The following is a 15,159-nucleotide window of genomic DNA, read 5'->3' on the forward strand; positions in this document are numbered from 1 at the left end:
CCCTGGTGCCCCTCTCTGGCACCCCCGGGCTTGTCACCCACCTGGCGCCCCCTGGGGCTTGTTGCTCCCCGGCGCCCCTCTCCAATCTTCCTGGGCCTATCTTGCCACTGGCACCCCTCTACCGGCACCCCTGGGCCGGTTAGACAACCTGCACCCCTCTACTGGCGCCCCTGGGCCGGTTAAGCAACCTGCACCCCGATACCGGTGCCCCTGGGCCGGTTAAGAAACCTGCACCCCGACACTGGCACCCCTGGGCCAGTTAAGCAACCTGCACCCCGACACCGGTGCCTCCGGGCTTGCCATGCCCAGGCCTCGCCCCACAAGGCCTGTCTCTCAGGTTGTCCCGCTCCTCGCCCTCTGTGGAGCCGTTGCCGCACTTCACATGCTTCTCGCCCCTCTGGGGCCTTTTGCCGTACTCCCCGCACTTCTTGCCCCCTCTGGGGCCTATGTCGCACCTCTCGCACCCACTGCCCCACTCTGGGGCCTATGCCGCACCTCTCACGGCTGGGACTACAACCCCACACCCCGAGTGCCTTTCTGGCACTCCTTGTGCTGTGCCCACAGTGGCACTACGCACTGTGCCCCCACTGGGCACCGGGAACCCCCAAGCTGCTGGGGAGCCCCCGTGAGGCCTCCTCTCACCCCTACAGCCTCACCCAGTCCTCTGGTTTAACCATAACACAAGCCGAGCCCAAACGGCTGTAACGAAACCAACAAAGAGCCTTCCCGCTCGTAATGCAAACTCCCAGCCCCCCAACAGGGCTTCCACCATACCTCCCTTCAGGGCTCTCTCCTCCCTAGCATCATTGCGGCCAGTCAGCAAGGTAAGGCTGCAACCACCAACTCAGGCCGCTCAGCTCTGCTGCAGAGCTCCTGCTCCTGCGGCTGCCAGAAGGGAACTGCTGGTCAGGCTCCAGCCTGGGCTGTTTATAAAGGCCCAGCCCTGCCCCCTTCTGGCCACCTGACCTGCCTGGTCGCCCTGGCAACCAGCACCTGAGCTGCCCTGGTGATTGGCAGCTCTGTCAATTTCAATCCCAGTCACGGGGCACCTACGTGACCCCGTGACAGTAAATAATAACAGATAATAATAACAGATACATAGATGAATCTGTCACAGGCCAGCTAGGCACTGCGAGGGTATCAGCCCCTGGGCTGTTTAAAACAACAAATAGACAGACATGGGTTGGCAACTTATCGGTAGTCCCTCAATGCTAGGTGCGCGCCAAGTGATTCCAGTGAAGTTAGGCGTCTCCAATCGATGATGTCCGAAGGATTAAAGGGTAAGGTCCCTTGATCAGGATTTGATCCTCACTCACACCGGGAGTCCCGAATTTGGGCTAGAAACAGCAATTTCCATCCTGTTCCCTCCTTCCCTGTTGGTCACCTGAAGCACGCACTGTTTATACCTAGTCTTATGTTAATCTGCTGGCTTCAGGGCCATTCACAATTTTGTTTTATAGCTATTACCGTATGGGTTAAAAGGTGTTAAAATTATTATAAAAGGTTACTAACCAGACTTGGGTTTATCCAGTAAGCAAACTGCAACACAACATCTTCAGGTTTGAAATTAACGTTACCCCACTTAAATCCAGCCCCTTAGAACTCTTTGATTATGCTTTTTTGAAATGTCCTTTCCTGGAATGTGCTGGATATGCTAGGCAGTTAAATCTAGTTTTTATCATTATCAAGGCTAAATTTTGAGCAAGAAAGAATTATTAAGTCAGCTAATTTCACAACTATGGCTTTGTCTTTAAAGCCTAGTCAGTTCTATAAACAGTTACAAGTCACATTTGTGGGTTACAAAAATACAAGCTTTATATTAAACCAAAGTTCTAAGTGCACATATTTATTGCTTATTAATTTCTTTAGTTCTAGCTGTCACATCTGATGAAAGGTTTTCAACCCAAAAGCTTGCTAAGATATTTTTCTCGAACTATTCACTTTGTCTACTAAAATATATCAGATTGAAACAAAGAACCTTGTCTGACATGTCCTTAGACCAACACAGCTACAACCCCTGGCACCTATCCCCAGTCAGCTGACCAGGAGGCGGTGGGACCCTAGGCACATCTAGGCCCCAGGGCTTGGGCTGGCAGGGAGAGTTCTCTGGCAGTTGCTGGCAAAGAAGCTCCTGCAGGAAAGGAAAGAAGGGCTTTGTGACAGTTTGGCTGCCTGAAGCCATGTGTAGATGAAATGAGGGGCATGACACTTTAAAGTGTGCATAAAAGAAGGGTGTCCTACGGGTTGCTGTGATCTCCCCTAATGCCCCTGTACCATGCCAAATTAGCCACAAGGGCACCCTCAATTCTCGCCTGCCACGACTTTGATTTTATATGTATCATAGGGAGGCTGCTTTTCTGTCCTTCCTGGACACAGTTATCCTCTGGTATCCGAGCCCCATTCCATAATGTGTTCTTTGGGGCACCCTAGCCTTATGGGCTATGCGTGGCTCCAACCACCCCTTTACCACACCCCAAGCCTCGCTGATATACCGGATGTTGTTTGGTCTCACTCCTGTCACTTGGGCTCTCTGCAACCCTTGTCTCTCTCTCTGCACCTTCGCTGGCACTCAAGATTTGCTGCCCCCTTTGCCTGGGGCTTTTCTTGCTGCCCCCTTTGCCTGGGGCTTCTCACTGCCCTGCTCTGTGGCTGGGGTTCCCACGCTGCCATTGGTCCCCTATGAGACCTTCTCCATCCCCTACTAGCCTCACCCAAACCTCCGGTTGTGAACAGCAAACACAAAACTCAAGCCCCTAAGCTATAACATAAATTCTAGCTGTCCAATTATAACATTACTCCAGCCACCCATTGGGTGTTCCATCCTTTACCAGTCTCGGGGTTGTATCTGCAATCAGGCCTCTCCTCCTGGCTGGTCCTGAGAGGGCTCCTTCTCCCTTAGCTGTTGGCAGGCAACTGCCTGCATGGCCTCAGCCCTGGAGTTTAAATGGGAGCCAGGCTCTGCCCCTTCTGGTCAGCTGACCGCTAACAGGTGTGAGTCACTGGCTCCCTCTGGTTGCCCTAGCAACCAGCACCTGGGCTCCTTCCTCATTGCTCCCAAGAGTAGCAGGCATCTTAGTGCCCTGCTACACACCTCCCCCCTTAAGATTCTGACTCACCAGGATGGTCTTCGTCCTTATCCACCTTGCCTCCTCTGTCTCAGTCCCCTTAGGTTCTGCTCACCGACGATTCCAACACGTAGAGGCGGAGGTTTTAAGGAGCCTCCTACTTGCCTTTTACCCAAGGCATACCATGTGGGATTTTATGGGAGTTGCCCCACCGTGGGCAGTCCCTCCACACTAGCCAATCTTGGTAGTTTGCACTTCCCATCGGTTGAGTTCCTTGCCTCTTACCTCCCTGGCGCTCTTCACCACCTCCCAACTGGTTCACCTGTATTTAACCCCTGTACCCCCTAAACTTCTCCTTAGAGCAGATTGTGGGGTTTCTTGCCTTTCTAAGGTTGTCTGGAGAGCTTGAAGACTTCCCCAGATCTCCCACTGTCTAATGTTTTCTGGGCATCTTCTCCCCTCCAGAACTCTACCTTCCCCTGTTCACTAGATCTTCCTCTAGGTCCCTTATAGATCTTAACATAGGCTACCCATCCAACTTTCTCTTTGAGGAGTTTCCTCAACATCCACCACTTACCCTGCCTAGGGATATTCCTCACGTAAATTTGTGGTCTCTTTTCAGGTTTTGGTCCCCCCTTTGGGTTTTGTTCCCTCCTCCTCATCTCTTGCCTCTTTCCCCAGTTTTCTTTCCTGGGCTGCACTGATCCTTTTTTCGGGGGGGGCCTATCTTTGATCCATCTTGCCCCAGGCCCCAGGTCACCTATGTACAGTCCTGGCACATTGAGCGGGAGGTCTCACTCCTTAGGGTCATCTGTTCGTCCTTCCCTGCCATCCCCACGTCTACCTGGTTCACTCCACCTGGCTGCCCCTGACTGAGTCCTGTAATTCTTCCCTTAGCCTGGGGTCTGAATAGTTCTCCCAGCTGGCATCTTAGCTGGCTCAACTCCATCGCCTGGTGTTTCTGCCATTGGTCCCACCTCCGGTTCCAATACTCTAAGATTGCTGGCAGGGCCTGCTTTTGTAGAGTCACAGAATTCTCCCCTATGGATTTTTTCTCCCTGGTGCTTGTCCTAGACTGTCCTGTTCCAGCCTCCTTCCTGCCTCTTAAACAGCTCATGCTGCATCTCCTGTACCTGGTCTTCTGCATGTATACTTCTGTCACCAGCTCTCTAACTCTTCCTGCAATTCCTCTATCCGGTCCTCTAATCTACGGACCTCCTTTTGAAACACTTCCATCTGGCCTCTTGCTGCCTCTAGTTCCCATCTGGCCTCTTCCTGCATCTTTTGCAGGTTCTCTTCCCTCGCACTCCTCCTCAGTTGCCAGGGAAAGTTTTCCTGGCTCCGGCCTCCCTTTTTTCCCCGCCCCATCCTATCTACCCCAGACCTACCTTTCTGGGTTGGTGCTTCAGTTTTACTCCTCCAGATTACTGGAAATGGGTACTTCTCCTCCAGCCCAACCCTACAAGCTGTGGCCCTTCTGCCTTTCTATGACTCTGTCCTAAGTTATTCTTGCCCATGGGTCCGTTCTCCCTCCTTGCTTGCACATGGCCAAGCTTTCCCAGCCAATGAGCCACTGTAACAGGAGGGCATCCTAGGGGTTGCCGTGATCTCCCCTAACGCCCCTGTACCATGTCAAGTTAGCCACATGGGCACTCTCAATTCTTGCCCGCCACAACTTTGATTTTAAATGTATCATAGGGAGGCTGCTTTTCTGTCCTTCTTGGACACGGTTATTCTCTGGTATCCGGGCCCCATTCCATAATGGGTGCTTCGGGGTACCCTAGCCTTATGAGCTATGCGTGGCTGCAACCATCCCTTTACCATGCCCCAAACCTCGCTGATGTACCGGATGTTGTTTGGTCTCACTCCTATCACTTGGGCTCTCCACAGCCCTTTCTCTCTCTGTGCCTTCTCTAGTGCTCGAGCTCTCTACAGCCCTTGTCTCTCTCTCTGTGCTCTCTCTGGTGCTCGAGCTCTCCACAGCCCTTGTCTCTCTCTCCCTGTGCCTTCTCTGGCACTCGGGCTCTCCGCAGCCCTTGTCTCTCTCTCCCTGTGCCCTCTCTGGCACTCAAGAATCGCTGCCCCCTTTTCCTGGGGCTTCTCTCACTGCCCCTTTGTCTGGGGCTTCTCACTGCCCCCTTTGCCTGGGGCTTCTCTCGCTGCCCCCTTGCCTGGGGCTTCTCGCTGTCCCCTTTGCCTGGGGCCTCTCACTGCCCCTCTCTGGGGCTTCTTGCTGCCCCCTTTGCCTGGGGCTTCTTGCTGCCCCTCTCTGGGGCTGGGGTTCCCATGCTGCCTTGGGTCCCCTATGAGGCCTCCTCCATCCCCTACTAGCCTCACCCAAACCTCCGGTTGCCCTAGCTACCAGCACCTGGGCTCCTTCCTCATTGCTCCCAAGAGTAGCAGGCACCTTAGTGCCCTGCTACAGTGTGTTAAAATGCTTTTGCACAGCTTTAATGGTGTTGGCATTTGCATGCATTGGCAGTGTATTGTGCAGTAATTGCAGGAGCTGTAGCAAATTTGGTGGCATAATGCACCTTAAATGACTCAGGGCACAGCAAACTACAGCCATAGAGTGAAGCACTGGGCTCTGTGCAACTCAGGGGCTCTGCAGGAAGCCCGTGCAAGCAGCCTGGCAAGAAGCCAGAGCCTGCCTGCTTGGCAATGGAGCCTGCCTGCCTGAGCTGTGTGGGGGTCTGGTGCTTCCCTCTGTGTGTGCAGTGCTCCCCGGCACTGCCTGAGCCTGGTGCCTGTGGGTGGGTGCTGCCTGAAGAGGGGGGACACTGCTGCTGCAGAGGGAAGCACCAGCCACGGTGCAGCCCAGGGACCTCTCCACCCACCGGCAGCTCACCCTTCCCTCCCTGCCACTGGAGAGGCAGGTAAGTGCATGGGTGTGTGCACAACATGGGAGTTTACTTCTCCCTAAACTGAAGTGGTGTTTTTAAAAACTCAGTGCTTCAATTTAGGGGCCCCATTTCATCTACACATGCCCTGAGATGTTAGTGCTGCTGTGCTACCGTGCTTACCTGTTGTTATTTAAAGTGGTAAACTGGAATGAGGCTGTAGGGGAGGAAGAGCCCTCATTGGGTCACACTACCATGTTGTGTAGAGGCCCCAGTGCCAGTGAGGGCCTTAACACACACACACAAGCACACATCATGAGTTTTGCTTGTCAGAAGCTTGAGCTGCAGTTTCTCAGAAACCCCTGCACCTATCTCCTTGAAACTTGGCAGGCTTCATGGCTTCAGCAGGGGCTACCATGCCTGCTGTTTTCACCCCACTGCCCCTTAACACTTACAAGTGATAAGAATTTTGCTCTGAACAGTTTGAAGTGCAGTTTTGCAGAAACCCCTGCCTTGCATCTATTTCCTTGAAACTTGACAGGCTTTGTGGCCTCCATCCTTGTAGTCAGGGAGTATCATCCTTACTAGTTTCATTTGAATCAGGAAAGAAATGACAAAGTTATAGTCATTTTTGTGATTCCCCATTCTAGCCTATGGGTAAAATGTTGAAAGGCATCGAAACAGTTTTGACGAAATGAAATGGAACAGTACTTCTGTGATGGCTGTAGGTGTTGTAGGGCTTGCTACCACTGCCCTGAGTTTATTCTCCTACAGGCAATGACAAGGTGGACCTTGGCTTCAGATCCCCTGTCTGCCAGGATGTTGGTCTTGTGTTTCTCGCCTGCCATGACGTTGATGAAATTATATTCCCAGGAAGCACTGCCCGCAGTGATCCTGCCCCGTCTCGATCCCTGTTTTCTTCTGTGGGGCTCTGTTGCTGGCACAAGGTGCCCAAGGGAGGCAACAATTGGGTTCGTTGCCTGGTGTGCGTCACGCCAAATAAACTCACTGGGGGGAGAAGTAGACAGAGTTTATTTGAGCTCAAGTAAAAGGCGCAGGGAGACTGTATTGTCTCAAATCCTGCGCCCCTAGCCCTGCAACAGTGTATATTTATACCCTGGTCACTTTCTGCAGTAGTTTTCCACTAGTTGCTTCCGCCCCGCCACCCCCTTCCCTCCTCCCTTCTCTCTCTGAGCGGTACCCTTGCATTCCACAGATAACAGTTTTAGGGAGTTTCAGCTTGCCTGCTACTCATCCTGTTTTTCCAGTGTTACAGGAGGTTACAAAAAGTTCAAAGAAAGGGCTACAAAGGTTCAGGAAGGGCGGGGGGGGGGGCCTGGCTCGCCTGGGCCTAGAGCAGAGGGGCTTCATTGACACTCGTGGTCTTCCATCCCTCTGAGTTACCTAGGGTTATGCCCAGTGACACCAACAGCTCCAAACCTCCACCTTACCCCAGCCTAGCCTCTCCAGATGGTACTCAAAGTCCTTCTGCATCCAGGTCACAGCACTGCCTGTTGTTCTATTGTTCAGCCCTCTACTGCCAGGGTGACCTTTGGCTTTGTTTAGGTGCACCCTTTCCAGGGCTGGTCTTGGCCTGTGCTCAAAATATCAAAAAAAAAAAGAAGGAAAAAAACCCAAGAAAAATCCCAACTGCTCTCAGTCTCCTTCCTAGGCTGAGTCCATGTCCCCTTTCAGCCAGGGTCAGGCTCTCAAAGTCCCAATTGCAACAATAAACAAATCAAGTAGTCCAGTCACTATTCTGCACACGCCTGCCCGGCTTGCTTGTAAACATTCACAGTCCCAATGGGATCTCTCCCATGTGCAGCAAGTTCCTGCAGCAACTGCACCTGGAACAGCAGTTTCCTCAGGCCTCTCCTCCAGATCCTCAGCTGACACTCCACTCTGGAGGTCATCAAAAGCCATATGCATGCAGGTCTCCGCCTGCCTCCTGCTCAGGGTCACTCCTGCAGCATTCCTCTGGCAAGTTTCACAACCCTTGCCTGCTGGGACACTTCTCTCTCCCTGTGGCCTGCAGGGAACTGACCCCTCTCTGCCCCTCTCCAGGGCTGGAAATACCACTCAGCAGCCTCCCTCCTCCAATCCGGAGTGAGGTACTGCTCTGGAAGTGTGGTGAGTGTTTCTCTTCCCTTCCAGTCTCCAGCTGCAGCCTTGCCGGCTCTCCATGCTGTGAGTGTTGTTTGTTTTCACTCACTGTCTGTTGCTGTTGGCTGCTTTCCTTCTCCTGGCCTTACCTGCCCAGCATGTAAGGCACCTCCAGGCTTTTGTTTGTTCTCTCTCTCTCCTTCACAGCTTCAAAACAGCAAAATAAAACACTGTCCCATCAAAATGGAAGTCGAAATGGAACGGTGCTGTTTTGCACAGCCCTAATCTTTGTTAGCCATGCTATTGCACTCTCATTGCAGAGTTGATCCAGCCACTTCCAACTTGCTCTTACTTAATCAGCTGTGAGTGTTATAACCATGGTCTATTTGGTTGCCAACTCACATTTCTGGCTGAATAATTTATTTTGTTTGAATTAGTGCCATTGGCACAGGTATTTCAATTTGTATGCTCAGCTCAGGTGCCATTGGCAAAGGCAGAGTCTGGACCTGGTTCTCATTTCTCCGGGGTCTAGCTTAAAGTGCTCCCACATGAGGAGTCAGTTTCTTCACTATCTGTACCCTCCTGATTTCTAAAATGAGTCCTTTTAACCACACATGACTTCTTAACCTTGTTAGAAATAGAATATTGTTAGAAATGCACAGCTTGCATCTTGCACCTGATAAGCAAGAGATACTGCCAAGGACTTTTTTCCCCTCCCAGCCTTGCTACAGCCTTTCTCATGCTAATTGCAGTTTCTCCCCCATCCTCTCCCTAGTCTTTCTCATACAGATTGCAGGAGCCAAAATTCAATTATCTGTGTCCTTGAAAAGGGGGCGGGGAAAGTAAACTCTTGGTGACCTATTGTAGTTTCTGAGCATGCTTAATTAGCTGATGCATATTTACCTCTCCGCCCTGCATACTTAAGTAGTTAATTATACCATACATGCGATGTATGTAGTGATGTAACCACATGTATGCTTGTATGAAACAGAAGTGAGCTGTAAGAGTTCCTGTTTCTGCACACATGCCCAGGAGGGAAAAGATAAATATTCCCTGCAAAATTCCTTTGTTGGTTCAGAGTAATCTGAGTTCTTAACTCTGCTCTGACCCTATTTGCAAATACACCTTTTGTGCCGTCTAATGAGTGTGTATCTGTGATTTTTGTGGCCTCCAGAGAAACGAACCGCCTTTGTGCAACAACCTTTTCTAGCTGGCCTTTCATTTTGTCTTAATCTCTTTTTGGCAAACCCTGTGATTAACTTTCAAACTTCCATCAGCTAGTTGCCTCTGCAACACTTACACTGTTGCCTGGGAGTCTTCTGATTGGGACTTCCAGTACTGACAGTCACCACTCAATGATTCACATTCTCTCTCTAAAGCATGGACCTTCTCTTTTAAAATCTACAGTTGCACTTGCAGGGAATGAGTGGTGCTGGTTGCCTGCAGTCTTAGGGGATTGCTTGATCTGATTCCCTAGTTAAAACCAGCTTGGCCCAGGGCACAGATCCCAGCTTGCTGCAAGTAGGAGTTGTTTTCCTGTAGCCTCAGAGGTTGGATTTCCCTGAAAATTCAATTGGGCCCTGTTCTGAGCTCATTGCAATCATCATGATCATAGCAAAATTTTGGATGTTCAGTGATGGAAACCACTGCCTACTTGGTAGGGTGGCCATGATAGAGGATGTTCTAGTTTTCTGCTACTCTGTCCTCTGTCCTCTATTGATACAAAACCTGACACCTTTATGGCCTCCATTTTTCTCTTCAAGAGAAAAATAAAGGACAGAAAAGCATTCTGTTTCATAGCAATACAGGAAAGAGGGCATCCAGACTGTCCTCTACGATGGCAACCCTACTGCTTGGAGAAACTGGGCACATCTACATGTGATGCTACATTGCCATAGCAATGAGCTACGGTGACATGGCATCAGCGAGCACAAACTGTAATGCTGCAGATACATCTCCCTAGCATGTATCTCTGTAGCAATGAGCTCCCTCTGTACAGTGTGTTGCTATGACAAAAGGAAGTACTAAATGATGGTGCAGTAACAAGAGCACCATAGGGAAATGTGTAGATGCACCCACTGTCTGACAATGGAGAAGCAGTGGAGAAGGAGTGAGCAACCAAATAAGCACAGAACAGTATTTTATTGCTTCAAGAAAACATTGTTCTTGAATGTTCTTGAAGCAATAAAATACTGTTCTGTTTTATGGTGTTTCTTCAGATGATTGTACAGACACTTATGGGTTTCATGGCTTGCTTAAACATTCATGCCTTCTAATTAGTTAATGAAATAATTAGAACAGATGTATTGTCGAGTACCAAAACAATTATTTTGATGGCCTAGAATGGTAGTTGCTAAGAAAAATCAAAACACTTTCAATAATTATTTTCTAGATCACAAATTCATTGGGAATGAAATGTGCACTTACATTCCTGGTTTCTTCCACTAGGTGGTGGTGTGCCATTATAGAAAATGTTTAACACCATTACGTATTTCATATTCCAGTGTCACAACACAGAGAACAAGGGGTGACTTTTCCAATCGTACAGTCCTAAAGTGCACTTTCTTCCTAAATTATGCTACAGATTTTGGTGAATTACTTGCTACAGGTATCTATGTTCTGAAATTAAAATCCTTCCCACTTCATCCAGGCCACTTTTTTCCATGTCCCGGAAGGCATACACTTACATTACTAGGTCAGATCTTCAGGTAGGACCACTACAGAAACACTCTCAAAACTTACTGTTTAACTGGGACATGGGAACAAATCAAGGATCAGAGAGCTATCAGTATCCAGAGAGAGAGGAGCAACCACAGAAACATGGAGGTCTGTAATTTGCCTGTTGCTAAGAGTAGCAATTAACTTTGGAATTATGAAAAATCTACATACAATCTTCCTTCAGTTCACCAGGGTTTTACGTTAAGTCAGTTATTCAGGTTAAGGACATATATTTTATCTCAGAGAAACATCAAAGCTAAGTACACTTGTAATAAATGTTATCAAAATCACTTGGATGCAAACAATGCATTCACCTTTTTGATGCTTATTCAGTCTAGAAGAACTGTGGTTAGGGAGGGAGCTTCATACTAACTCTTTATCATATATGTACTTGAAAAGTACATGCCAGGCTGTGCCTGGCTTCCTGTGATCAGAGATCATATAAAGAATGTTTTACGTTTGAAAGCTTGTCTAACTTTCTCCAACTACATGGTTGGTCCAGTAAAAGATACCATCTGAAAAAATCCTTGCCTCTTGCATGATTTTTGGACCATCCAGGCGAAAACATCACTGCACTCCTTTAAATGACATGCTTGTCTGCTCTAGAACTCTCTCCTCCTATCTTACTTCCCGGACACAACAGGATATTTGTTCTACATGTGCTAGACAGTTTGAAATAAACTCATTTTTATTTTAAATGCAGCCCCAAAGCTTGGATGTTTCCTTGAATTAAGTAAAAAAGAAAATTTCCCAAGTGCAAACTGTCTTTTTCTGCACCTCTTTTCTTCTGTCTGTACCTTCCACATTGCAGTGTTACTAACAATTAATGTTGTTACTAAATTGCCTGGCAGGGCAGTACTTCTGTCTATTCTCTCCTTTTATTCCCCTGGTTGGTGGTGTTGCTTATTTTCACTCACTAAGGCAGAATCACCCAAGGTACACACCAGTGATGGATATATGAGGATAAGGGGAAATGCTACTCATCTGCTGTTGGAACTCTTAAGTATGTTTAACTTGCAGATGAGAAAGAGAAGGGATATGGGGCACTCAGCTGTCTGCTACCACATCTAGAAGGGTGTTTAATTCACCTGGAATTCTTTTTTAACCTTTCCTCTCATGGGGAATGTTTACCTTTCAATGAGAAGGACTCTGCAATTTGACTCATTTTCTCAGTTTTCTTAGCGCTGACTACTCAGAGAGATTTCATATTTAACATGAATTTCCCTTCTACAGGATTTCCTGTACCTGTGCTCCTCCAGTCACACATACTTTCATCCACTCTCCTCAACAGGTTGCAGCTCTTAAAACAGTAACTGACACCAAAGTACAAAGTCCATTATTAATGGGGACCAAAATGGAGCTACTAAGGTACCTGTACCAATCATCAGCTGAAACAAACTGACTGCCCACAAGGATGCATTGCTCCTTCTTGCCTCTGTTAATTATATTTGCCAAATGTACATAAAGCCAACCCTTTTCCTAGTGTGCTTGGCAACCTAAAATACAGAAACAGTCCTATCCTCTCTATTCTTAGTGGAATTTCAGCCTCATATTGTATGTCAGATTTTAATTATTCTTTACTGAGATCCCAAACTTGTTCACCTGCGATACCTTTTTTCTCCATCTAATCCCATGTTTCTGTTCATAACAGGAATCATACATTTGACAACTATGGACACTTCTATATGTGCACATTTCCTGCACAGAAACCTAAATTACTGTGCGGTACTGGTGCATGTCTACACATGTAGGCCTGAACTCTCCAGTAAATATGGTGATTTATGATGACTTGAGAGTATGTTTGATACCTGCATTATGCAGCACAGTTATGCATGTGATTAGTTACTGCGCAGTAATGCATGTGTAGACATGTTACTGCACGGTAACCTAGGGGCCTCCATGCTAAGTCTGCCCAGCCATTGGGGGTCAGCCAGAGCCCAGCCCCAGGACTTCTGTCTGGCCCCTCTCCTGCTGCTGGGCTGGATTGCTCTCTGGTAAGGTAAGGTAAAAAGCCTGCTGCCATTTGGTGCCTTGGGGCACATACTCCAAGGAACTGGCAGGAGCTGCTTGTGGTTGTAGCACCCCAGCAGGCCCCGTGTGCCCCCCTGGACAGCCCACAGGCTGGGTCTGCCTGAGCTGTCCACCTCCCGAGCTGCTCCCCAACCACAGTTGAGTGCTGCCAAGGGCTGTGGCTGGTTGCATTCTTTGCACAGCCCTGTGATTCCTCTAGGGCTGCTGGTGCTGCTGGCTGTGCCACCAGGACCAGCACCTTCTCCCCACTGCTGCTTACCCCTGACCTCTGTCTCTTTGTAGGACCATGGTGAAGTGTCTCGCCATGCGGCTGCGACTTTGTGCCTTGGCCACCTGGCTGCGACTTTGTGCCGACTTCGTGCTATTCCCAGCCCTCCAGGGTCAGCATCACAGGCCCAGCTGCACAATTATCCAGTCAGCCAGTGCAGGGCATGATGTCCTTGTCCTCCCCGTAGCCAGCCCCATCCCTGTCCACATGTGTTTGTCCATCAAGAGCCTCAGGGGCCCAAACTAGATCTGGGACGAGGTGCGCAACCTCGTGGCACGGTGGGGCAAGAAGGTCGTACTGAGGCAGTTTACCCAGGGCAGGTGCTCAAATGCCCACATTTAAGAAGCCCTACTGTCTGGGATGCATGCAAGGTGCCACTCTTGGTTGGGTGCAGCAATGCCGCAGGAAGGCCAAGGACCTGTGGGCCCAGTGGGTGGCCATGACCGGCCACACTCGTCAGTCTAATGTGGGCACTAAGGACCATGACCTTCATGAAGTGCTGACCAGCATTTTGGCAACCTGGGAAGCTTGCGCCCACACCCCACCCTGACACCTCTGGTGACACATCACTGCAGGAGGGTACTTTGGGCCTTCAGTGCCCCACCTTGTACTCCTTCTTGGCTGCTGTGCTCACTGGCAGCTCAGGAAGCCCTGGCCAGTGGTTGGCTGGGCCTCCGCCCCACCCTGCAGCCACCCGTAAGGAGCGGCCAGCCATGCCACTGCCAGGCAGCAACCCACCGCACCATGGGCCACGAGACCGAGTGGAGCTGGACTCTGGTCGTGATGGGGAGCCCCACACCAAGCACCCAGCCTCTCCAGCCCTATGCGTGTATTAAGTCCTGCTCTGGGGGCCGGGCCTCTCAGCCCCAGTTTCCACCTGCATCCCTGCCGCCAGGCATCCACATTCCTGCCCCCAGCCACAGCCCCGGCTCTAGCCACCCCTCATTGCCCGGCCCACCTGCACTTGCCTGGCCCCAGGTTCCCCCCACAGCATGCAGAGAGGTGGGACACAGGTCAGACCCTTATATGAGCAGCCCATGTCCCCATGGCTGAGTGGCCATGGGCCTCTCATGCATCAAAAAAGGTGTCAATCCTGGTGGCAATCTAATCCTCAGCAGCTGAGGGCAGGGACATGTAGCACTTTGGCAGGTAGCCCTCCAGGTGGTGGTAGAGGTTGTAGGGCAGGCTGGATTTGCCCCCAGTGCCTTTGCAGATCAGGATCCCAAACCAGGAGTACAGGTGTGCCCAGAGCACCAGCAGGATCAGCAGCAGCAGGGCATAGTGGCTGGGGCACCCCTCTGTCTACACAGACAGCTCTTCACATACAGCCCAGAGCAAATGCAGCAACAACACACTCAGGATGCAGGAGCGGCCAGCCCTGGGGTGCCTCTCTGGAGCCACCACCAGCAGGGAGGCATGGCTGTGGCCAGCCCCTCACCCCAGTTGCCCAGGAGCCCCACCTGCCCCAAGCCCGGGCACCAGGGGCTGGGTGCCAGCGCAGCAGAGCAGTGGGCCTGCACAGGGGAGGTCAGCTGGTCTTGCAGCCATGGCAGTAGGTGCTGCCAGCGTCCTGGCATGGCTCACACTACAAAAAGGGCGGGGGAGGTAAGCAGCCTGCAGCTAACCCCTGAGAAGCAAGCAGGGACAGGGAGCTTGGGTGGCACCCACTCTGGGCCCAGGCCTGCCTGGCCAGCTTACCATGGTCCCTGGGCACCTGCACATGGCTCACCTCCAATCTGAAACTAGGCAGCGCAGAACCTCTGGAACAAATGTTGCAAACTCTCACGAAGGCCTGTGTCTTGGCTCTGCAGGGCCAACATCTGGACATAAGGGAGATGCTGTAAGGGCCCACAGGACCGCTGCTGCAGGCTCACTGCCACCTGCCACAGGAGCCTCTCAGAGGCACCGACTGCATCAATGGTACAGGCAAGATTGGACCTGCCTGCTGCAGCGAAAGGTGGTCATGGTGGAGGGCTTGGGGGCAGACCAGTGGACATGGCAGGTGGAGGACCTCACCCGGGAGGAGGAACATCTGCAGGCATATCACAACCTCTGGGCCAAGGTGGTGGCCCTGGAACAGTGGTGCGTTCATCTGGTGGAGCAGCAGCTGGCTGCCTGGGCCTGCCAGGGGAGG

The sequence above is a fragment of the Crocodylus siamensis genome, chromosome 1 (genome assembly GCF_052110815.1).
Source record: "Crocodylus siamensis isolate JL-2025a chromosome 1, ASM5211081v1, whole genome shotgun sequence".
Taxonomy (NCBI): domain Eukaryota; kingdom Metazoa; phylum Chordata; order Crocodylia; family Crocodylidae; genus Crocodylus; species Crocodylus siamensis.